Source organism: Gobius niger, assembly GCF_951799975.1.
Source record: "Gobius niger genome assembly, chromosome: 12".
Taxonomy (NCBI): Eukaryota; Metazoa; Chordata; class Actinopteri; order Gobiiformes; family Gobiidae; genus Gobius; species Gobius niger.
The window spans coordinates 21,578,131-21,587,243 of NC_136863.1; positions in this window are offsets into that span (position 1 = coordinate 21,578,131).

Consider the following 9,113-nt stretch of genomic DNA (forward strand, 5'->3'; position numbering starts at 1 on the left):
ACAGGAACGGGGGGGGGGAAACGAGCAAAACGAACACATCTGGGAGCCATCATTGAGAGGAGACAAAAAAACGCTGGGCTCAGCTTAAAACCTGGCCCCGCTACACTGCCTGCCTACTCGCCTGCTTCGTATCCAACAGCTCTCCCCATAGACTCAACACCAGGAGGAGGGAGAGGCTTTGAGCTACTCCCAGCCAGCACATACTGTAGATTAGCTGTACAAGAGAGAGAAAAGTCTGAGGCATCTTTAGTATTCATATAAATACTCAAAAGCTGTGTTGGGAACATTACTTTTAAAAAGTAATTAGTTATAATTAATCATTACTTGTTCCAAAAAGTAACTGAGTTAGTAACTAAATTACTCTAGAATAAAAGTATCTCGTTACCAGGGAAAGTAACTATTTGCGTTACTGTATTTTTGTTCAATCCAATGGTTAAAGGGTGAACTGCACTTTGGATTTTTCGAAAAGACCATAGTTCCCACTGACATCATCACTCCTCCCCCACGGTGATCAAATTAACCAGGCAACGGAAGGAGCAGAAGGAAGCAGACAGCATCAGGATATCGCTTAATTAGCACTTACCAGTCCGTAGTGAATCCAGCACCACTATCAAAGTGAAAACTTTCTGCGTTTATAAATGACGCTTGATTCGTTCCCCAGCTCCCCTCTCGTTCGCTCTGGCACTGCCCCTGTACCGGATTATTCTGGACTGTGGATGCGGGTGAGGTGTACGTATTATCTTGTTCCACTTTACGGTTTTCTCTGGACTAAGGTGGGACAGTAAACATAAAGATACAAGATGTGTAACATTGTGAAAGAAGAATAGTTTAAAGTGGGGGTCTTGAGCAAATTCGACTATCTAGATCTTTTTTACCATGTTACAAAGTTGTATCCTCATCCAAAACATACCTGGAGTCATGTATCGAGCCACTAGCGCATCTTTCAGTAATCTTTAGATCTTCTCTGCCTCATCACAGCGACAGCTCCCAAAGAACTCGTCCTGAGATTCCTATACGTATCCAGGAAACGCTTTCCTCACGTCTCCATCTCTTACTAAGCTTAATCCTTTCATCACAAAGTGAAAGCACTCGCTATTGCTTCACTACAGCCTCAGAGCCGCACTGACTTTTTAAAAACTCTTTATCGAAACAGCTGCACAGCTAAGGGGAGCACGAGGCAAGGGGTGGGGAGGCTTATTTGGAGATTGTGTGAAGTATCCGTAAATAAAACTACTGGATATTTTGTTTTACCTGTTCTAGATCGATATGACAGTGTAAAAAAGGGATAGAGATGTGTTTGAGAATATGACCAAATAACTGCAAAAAGCACAAAACGCCTCTTAAGTCAGTAGGAAACGACATGCAAATACCACTGAGAATTTAGTAAACCGCCACAGTAACCTTTCCTAATACCTTTTCCCTTTATAAAACCGTTTTTACCTCTGCAGATGTTGAAACTCGGGGGAGATGAGTAGTTTCCGATGTGGTCATGGGGTGAGAGAAGCGCTGGGTGGCACCGGGCCATGTCTGCAGTGTAATGGCACGGCTCATGTGAAGGTATTAGCAGAACTGTCAGTCACCCAGGTCCAACCGCTCTGGAAAGGGCAGGGCTTCCTCTTCCACGGCACCAGAGCTGCTGCCCAACAAGACTATTGTCTCTACTTCAGGAAACGGTGAGGACACAAAAGCATGAATTTATATATGTTTGGGCTTTTTTGGGGGGGTTTTCATGTGTAGTAGTGCTATAAAACCAGGTTCTTCATTATCACCAACAGAGTCTGAGATGTAATTCACAAACTCCATTATCAACTAAGCTTAAACAAATATAGGCAACGTTATAATTTTGCCATTACGCACTAAGCATTGTATTAACACATTGCACTGATATAACCATGCGCACCAGTGCCTACAATTACACAGATAACAATGAGCATTCAAGCCAGCACCAGGGAGAAAACACATTTTTGTCTAAACCATTTGTTCTTTCCATCACATCTGTAATAAGTCCAATTTCTGCTGTTAATCCTCATCAAAAGATACCCATTGATATGTAAATTGTTGTCTGAGAATGGTGGAATGGCTATTAAAATGGGCGCAGATTGAAAAAGACTGATGGCATGACCCCATTAGAGCATTCATTCATCCCACATTTTGGGGCTGCTGTCTGACCCTTTCCGGTCTTTCGCAGCTCAGCGCTATTTATACTTTCTAAAATGTGCTTAACATGACGTAGCTAAAGCAGTAGATCGGGTTAATCTGAGGCATTTCATGATGAATAGACAAAATTAAAAGAACATTTCATGGGGTGAGAAAATGTTTTTCACCCTCCATGGATTGGACACAGTGACTCTGCATGTCTGGGTTTCCCCTTTCCACGATACAATAATCTACAGCTCTGACCGTAGACCCAGCTCATCCACAGCACCTGACAGGTTCCCCCCAGAAAAGCTGAAGATTAATCAAAAATGATCAATAAACTACGCCATTAAAAGCATACAAGTTGCAATAAAAACGATCCAGAGAAATGTATCCGAGTGATGGAATGAATGAGTTCTTCATGCTCAAGTCAAGCCCATAATGATAATAATAATACTGTAATTTTAACTTATTTTCTTGTACCTGCAGACTTGATTGGGCAGGAAAGTACATGGCGTGAAGTGTGGGCAGAGATATTTGGGGGCACATTTTTTTCCCCATCGCTTTTAGTTGGGTTTTCATCATATTTTTGCCACATTTTCATGACCTTTTTGTCACTTCTTTGTTGCATTTTTCATCCTTGTTTTCATCGCAATGTTGACACACAATGTTCTTGGTTCAGGTGGGGGTTAAAGGAACAGGCCACCGTTTTTACATACTGAGATATGTTCTTACCTGTCTGTCTGCCCTCAGTCACGCAAAACGACCAAAGATGTTGTTCGCATTTGGCCTCTCCCAACATATTCCTATAGCTCCAAATCGGGGTGAAGCTAGAAGCGACCGTGCTCTTCCACGGGCATGCACAAAGACCAGACAGATATGCATCAACTTGTCTAAGCTCAGGTAAGCACATATTTCAGCATGGGTTCCTTTAAGAGGTTGACTCCTTAAGCTAGACACAAAAAACATTGCTAGGTTTTGATTGCAAGACGTGATGGAGATGGAGCCAGCAAAGAGTTGTGGCAATGACAGAGAGGAAACCTCCATCCAAAAAAACAAACAAAAAAACAACAACAACGTTCGATCCTGGGACATTCATCCACACAGTGTCCTAACAGCTGTCTTTGGTCCTCTACAAAGTATATATACTGTTTCATAAAAGTGTGGTTTCTGACTCTCTAATTACTAATTCCATCCTATTCTCATTCCTATTATTTCCTGAATGGTTTCTACGCTGCACGCTGACCTACTTCCCCCACTCCCTTCCCCCCCAGTCCCGAGATCCTCTCTGCTGTTCCAATTCATCGTTTGTGCACACTCCAACATCTCTTCCCTCTTCCATTCTCCTTCCGTTATCACCTGCCAACTCGCTATTGTCCCTCATAAAAGGTGACAAAAGCAGCGGACCAGAACCGGCGTGTCTTCCTCACTCCCCGTGGATGTCGTCAGTGGTCGAACGTAGACGGGCAAACTTGAGCTGTGTCCGTCCAGATCAGGCGGGATGACAGTCACAAACTCATGGGTTATTCAGTCCACTCATCAATTATACACAGGCCAAAGGAGCGCTGAGAGGCACAGACTGCACCCGGGACTTTTCGCTGCGCTGTCCCGGCCAAACGCAGAGAGCGAATCATCAAACAAGTGCAGTCCCAGTGAGGTCAGCGAGTCGCCATGGTGTCTTTGCCAACAGCGTGTTATGTATATCATAGCTTTCAATGCATGGTCTGGAGAGAGGTTTTTGAGGTTGCTTACAGAATACAAAAAAAACAAATAAATAATCAATGATATGTTCAAGGCTTTCAACCTTTCACTAAACTTTGGGGTGAGACATCGTTTGGTCCTGAGCTGGGTGACCGTATTTTTTCCTATAATATATTCGTAATCGTACGAAATTATAGGCTGAAACAAGTCTATGCTTTAGGTGAGCACGGCAGGAGCTGCATAGACAAAAGCCATTTGTACAAGTGTGTGAATGGATCTGTCAGAAGCTGTTTTAAAAAGGCACTTTGAGGGGGGTGTTGGGGGGCTGCTGATGTGGAGGTCCTCCCCCAAGATTTAAAAAAAAAAAAGTGGTTTCCTACATTCTGATGCATTGTAGATCATAAATATTTTTTTCAGCTGGTCCATTTGCTCGTGTGATGTCCTTTCTTTGGGGCCCCCTTCAAATTGGGGCCTCTCAGCAAACGCCCAGGCAGCCCCCTTCCCTTGTTACGGCCCTGCCAACAGGTACAATGATTGTGCATAGTTGAGGGCAGGTCAGTAAAACAATTAGAGCGTCCTCTGCACTGAGGTCAGTTATAATATTTGACTCCTGCTCATTTAAGCCTATTTATTAATTCTAGTCCATTAATCCATAATAATTGTATATCTTAACCTCACTATCACTTTTAAAACATTTATGTTAGGCATTGTTTAGATTGTATTTCAATGTTTTTAGTCATGTCTCTCCTGTTTCATTCATTCTAGTTCTTATTACCAACAAAAAGCAAGTAGCATAAAATAATGGATTATTTTTTAGAACATGTTTGATGATTATTATATTTCACAGCTCTGAGTCACACTATATACTGTATGTTTAAATAAAAAGGGTGACTATCAGTAAATTAGTACACTAACCTTAATATATAAGCTCCATGTGTGTCATCACTTAATTTTTTCTCAAGAGAAAAGCATTCACATTCATATTAAGTATAGTCTCAAAGTTGGAATCATGGGGCTTCCACATGGGTCTTACTCATTTACATGTGACTACAGCCTTCAAAGTGATCCACTGCTTTGTGTTGATGATTGACACTGGCCTCGGCGTTCATCTTCTTCAGGTGTTTTACTGAGGCCGCGTGTTTCTGTCAACGCAACAGAAGCAGCATTGTTTCCCTGGCTGTGATTTCAGACGCACGAGGGGCCAATAACAACCGCTAACATGACACACGCGCCTGGATAACAGATTTACAAAAGGAAGAGAAGCATCTAACATCGACACAAACCATTAAAGGCTTTGTGTTTGGCTTCAACAAGGCGGATATGTACCAAGATAAAGAGAAGTAAGCCCTGACGGTGTGTTCTTCTGCGCTCCATATCAAATGTTGCAGTTTAAGCTTGAAAAAATAAAAGGCTGTTAAAAAGAAAAAGCCGTGCATGCAAGCGCTCTTCTGCTGTTTTTGGGTGAGGGCTTCTTCCATATCAGGACATGCAGCCGGTGAGTGGAGCCCATTGACGGAGTTGGGCTGGAGCTGAGATGAAAGAAGGAGCGCAGAGCCAGAGGTGGCGTGACTTACACATTTGTTCTGTGGAAGGAGACGGGCTACAGTCACCACTACACACACTACTTCAAGGCTGTTTATACAGACTCTGACACTAAGACAATGAGTAAGACAAAGTTTGAGGTTTAACATAAGAGTCTTTTTGTTACATTGGACCGACCAATTTGACAGTTCACAGTAGAATGTAACTGGCCAAGTGTTAATAGCGATTCGCATAGAAACACTGCACAGAGAACCGTGTCACCTTGAGCTCAAAATATGCAGCTGAAACTCATTAAAATAAAAGCCCCTAATACATTTTGACAATTCCTAGACACGCAAAGGTGAAACTAACCACACTCGCTCTTAAGTGTTTCAACAGACTACACAAAAGTATAGCTTCTACAGCAGCTGGGTCCGTGCAAGATTTGTTCCCCCAAAGTTAATCATCCTAAGTACCCATACTTTATACTGTACATGCTCTGGTGAAAGGGACCGTCTGGGCAGTCGCATTAACAGTTTGAGGCAGAAAAACATACACAGCCGGAATAAAAAAGTCGCCACAACAAAGGTCACACACTCTAATATTTGGGTGGACCGGCTTTAGCTTTGATTACAGAATGCATTCCCTGTGGCAGTGTTTCACTAAGCTTCTGCAATGTCAAAAGAAATTCCGTGTTGTGTTCATTTTTCCACCAAGGTCTTGCATTGATGATGGGACAGTGTGACGTTTTTATGTGTCTATGCATATTCATAAAAAATAATGGCATATACGACCAAATAAGCATAACAGAATATTAGCCTTTCTGGAAACCCTTGTTAAATGGTATACTTCTAATAAACTTTCGTTATTGTCCACATGACGCCCATCCGTTTAAGCGAAATTCACAGTTAATCAAAGAGTAGTTCCTGTTGGCAGCGTACCACCTCCACAGCGGGAGACCCCATAGACTCTTACTCCTGACGTGAGGAGGAAATAGAGAGATCGAGTTATTGCCCTCGGAGCCCAAAGCTCGATACAGTATGATAATAAAAACAATGAGTGGATGGAAAGCTGGGACCACACATAGAGCCAGCAGATATTCAGACAGATCAGTGCAGCCGCACCAATCACATTTCAGTGATGAATGGTTTTAATCATAGCGCAAAGCGGCTCAGCTCTGATAAAGAAGAGGAGACGGATGTACTCTTTGATAAAATATGAGCTAAATGAGCCATTGAATATTCAAAGAGAGTTTACTGCTGTGAGTCTCTTTCTGTATACAATGACAGTCACAGGGTCGGTGGTTTTGCCAGACAGACTTGGCAAAAAGTAACTAGCTACGATTAAAGACTCTCAAAGTGTAAAAAAAAAAGCATTATCGCTACCAGTATGTTCATATTTACATTGAATTTTCTATCTCCAATGAGGACTCAAGGCTGTGCAATAGTCATTTTTGTCAGTGTCTTAAAATGTTATGTTACGCTTTTTAGCAAGCACAGTAATAAATCACTTTATAAATTATACATTGTCAGCCTCCAAGCATATTTTCCTACTTTATACTTTTAGGTTTTCAGGAAAAAAAAACACTTGGGCACAAGATATGTTTTCAGACTGAGGACAGAGACAATGATTCCTAAAGATGTAGCAGTGTTTAAGAGGCTGAAGACATGCTCCTGGTACATGTCCCCCAAATATAAAGATGTAGAAGATCATTTCCAATTAGCACTCATGTACATGTGAATGATAAAAAAGAACACATGTCAAAGGTGTACATCACATGATGCGATTCCCTTATGGTGCCGTTCTCCTGAGACGCTCATGGACAGTATGTAACGGCCCGTAGCACATTGGAGCTGAGGTACAGGAGGCTAAAGCTGGGAACAGCTAATGTGGCTGCACTAATTGGTGCTCCCCCAGGCCTGAGTTCAAAACATAAAAACATTTTTTATTTCTGCATCTGCCATCACAGCACACACCCAACACAGACCACTCACGGCCATTTCAGAGTGTGATTATGAAAGGAGCCTTACATTACTATATTATTATGAAAGTATTTATGAATTTGAAGAATTAATAAGCCCCTTATGAGAGACCAACAGGCCCGGGTGAGGCCGTCCTTCCGTGGACCCACCACCTGCAGGAGGAGCCGTAGGGGGGCTGGTGCAATGTGATTTCCACGATCCGGAAACGGAAAAGTGGAAGAAAATGGATGGATGGAAGAAAGGTTGTTAGTGAAACATTAGTCTATCTCTTATTCTACTGAAATTACAATTTAGCACAAACAAATATCAGAAGGTTGCTTTAAAGAAGAACACTATAAACAGCGTTAGTAGTCAATGCTTTTCATGTCACTCACAGTTGATGAAACCCTTGATTTAAAGGATCTTGCTGCACAGGCTGATGGGAGCTGGACAGGGAGCATGTTGTGATTGAAGCACATGTCCGAAGGGCAGTTTTGACACTGTGGAGCAGCTCTCAAAAGTAAAATAGTATCGAAAGGGCAGAGGGACAGAAGCTGGCACCAAATCATTACTGCAGGCGCTCAGGCTTCCAGGTCAACTGTAATGACAACTTACGTAACCCTGGGCCAGAGCTCACAATGGCCATGTTGTAGTAGGAGCATTCAGTGAAGCTCAAGTCAATCAGGCTGATTACACCAAACAGAGACAAAGAAGCCAAAGGGACTTGAACAGGGTGACGGAATCATTTATTTATAGACAAAAGGGCCATTTACGTCACTGTAGACTGTAGAGGAACTCAGACCTTTGAACTTGGGGCTTGTGGCTGTGAAGTGACTGCTGTAGTTCATGGGTAAATGCTCAGTCACTGATGCTCCGTTGTCCTAGATTTCAAGTTTGGGCTTTAACATTATTATTTTACGTCAACGTCTAAAATATCATTCTATTTTAAGAGTAACCTTTCAAGCTTTAGAGAAATGACATTTGCAATTGTTGAATGGTCCTGGTTGAAACACCACGTATAGCAGTTCATTAAAGAAAGAGTCTGCCTAAATGGTTGAGCAGTATGTCTAATAGATCTCATAGTTATTATGTGGCCCAGACGTCAGACAAAGACACTTATTGGATGGATAGCCCTGGATTTAGGGGCGCAGCTCATCTCTTTTGTTTCTGATGTAATGCCTTTATTCTTCAGCAGGACGGCCCATGCATGAAGCCAAAGCAAAGGAAAGATTCGAGCACAATGGGAAACTCAGATGGCTGCTTCAGTGTATCAAAGTTGCAGACGGTGGAAATGGTCCAGTTTGGCAAAGTCGAAACGGCACAGCCTTGAGCCACAATAACGGATCGACTGACTGGCTCTTTGAGAAGATCCATGCTATTAAGTCATTGTGAAGTGTTCAAATGGATTGCGATAATAGTTTTGTAAGGGATTTTCCGAAAGCCGGGGGAATTGGGAACTGCGAGGATGTGCAGAAGAGGCGGTGTTGAGGCTCAAGTTGTGTCATATTGGTTAGAAGTTAAATAGTATGATTGGGCGTCACGTGAAGAGGTTCTGGAGTTGGTTTCAGATATTACTTCCTCTCTTGTTTATTGGAGCACTGTGATCTGCTAAAAAATCAGTGGAATAAAAAAAGGCTCTTTATACATTGTTTATCGTTCTTTTATTCTTTTACTTCATAACTTTAACAAGGACTGGAGGAGCTAAGAAGAGATACATTTGTGGATTGGTTTAGACAGCAAATAAATCACATTTAGAAACGGTAAATGCAGGACTGAAGTAAAAACATAAAACAA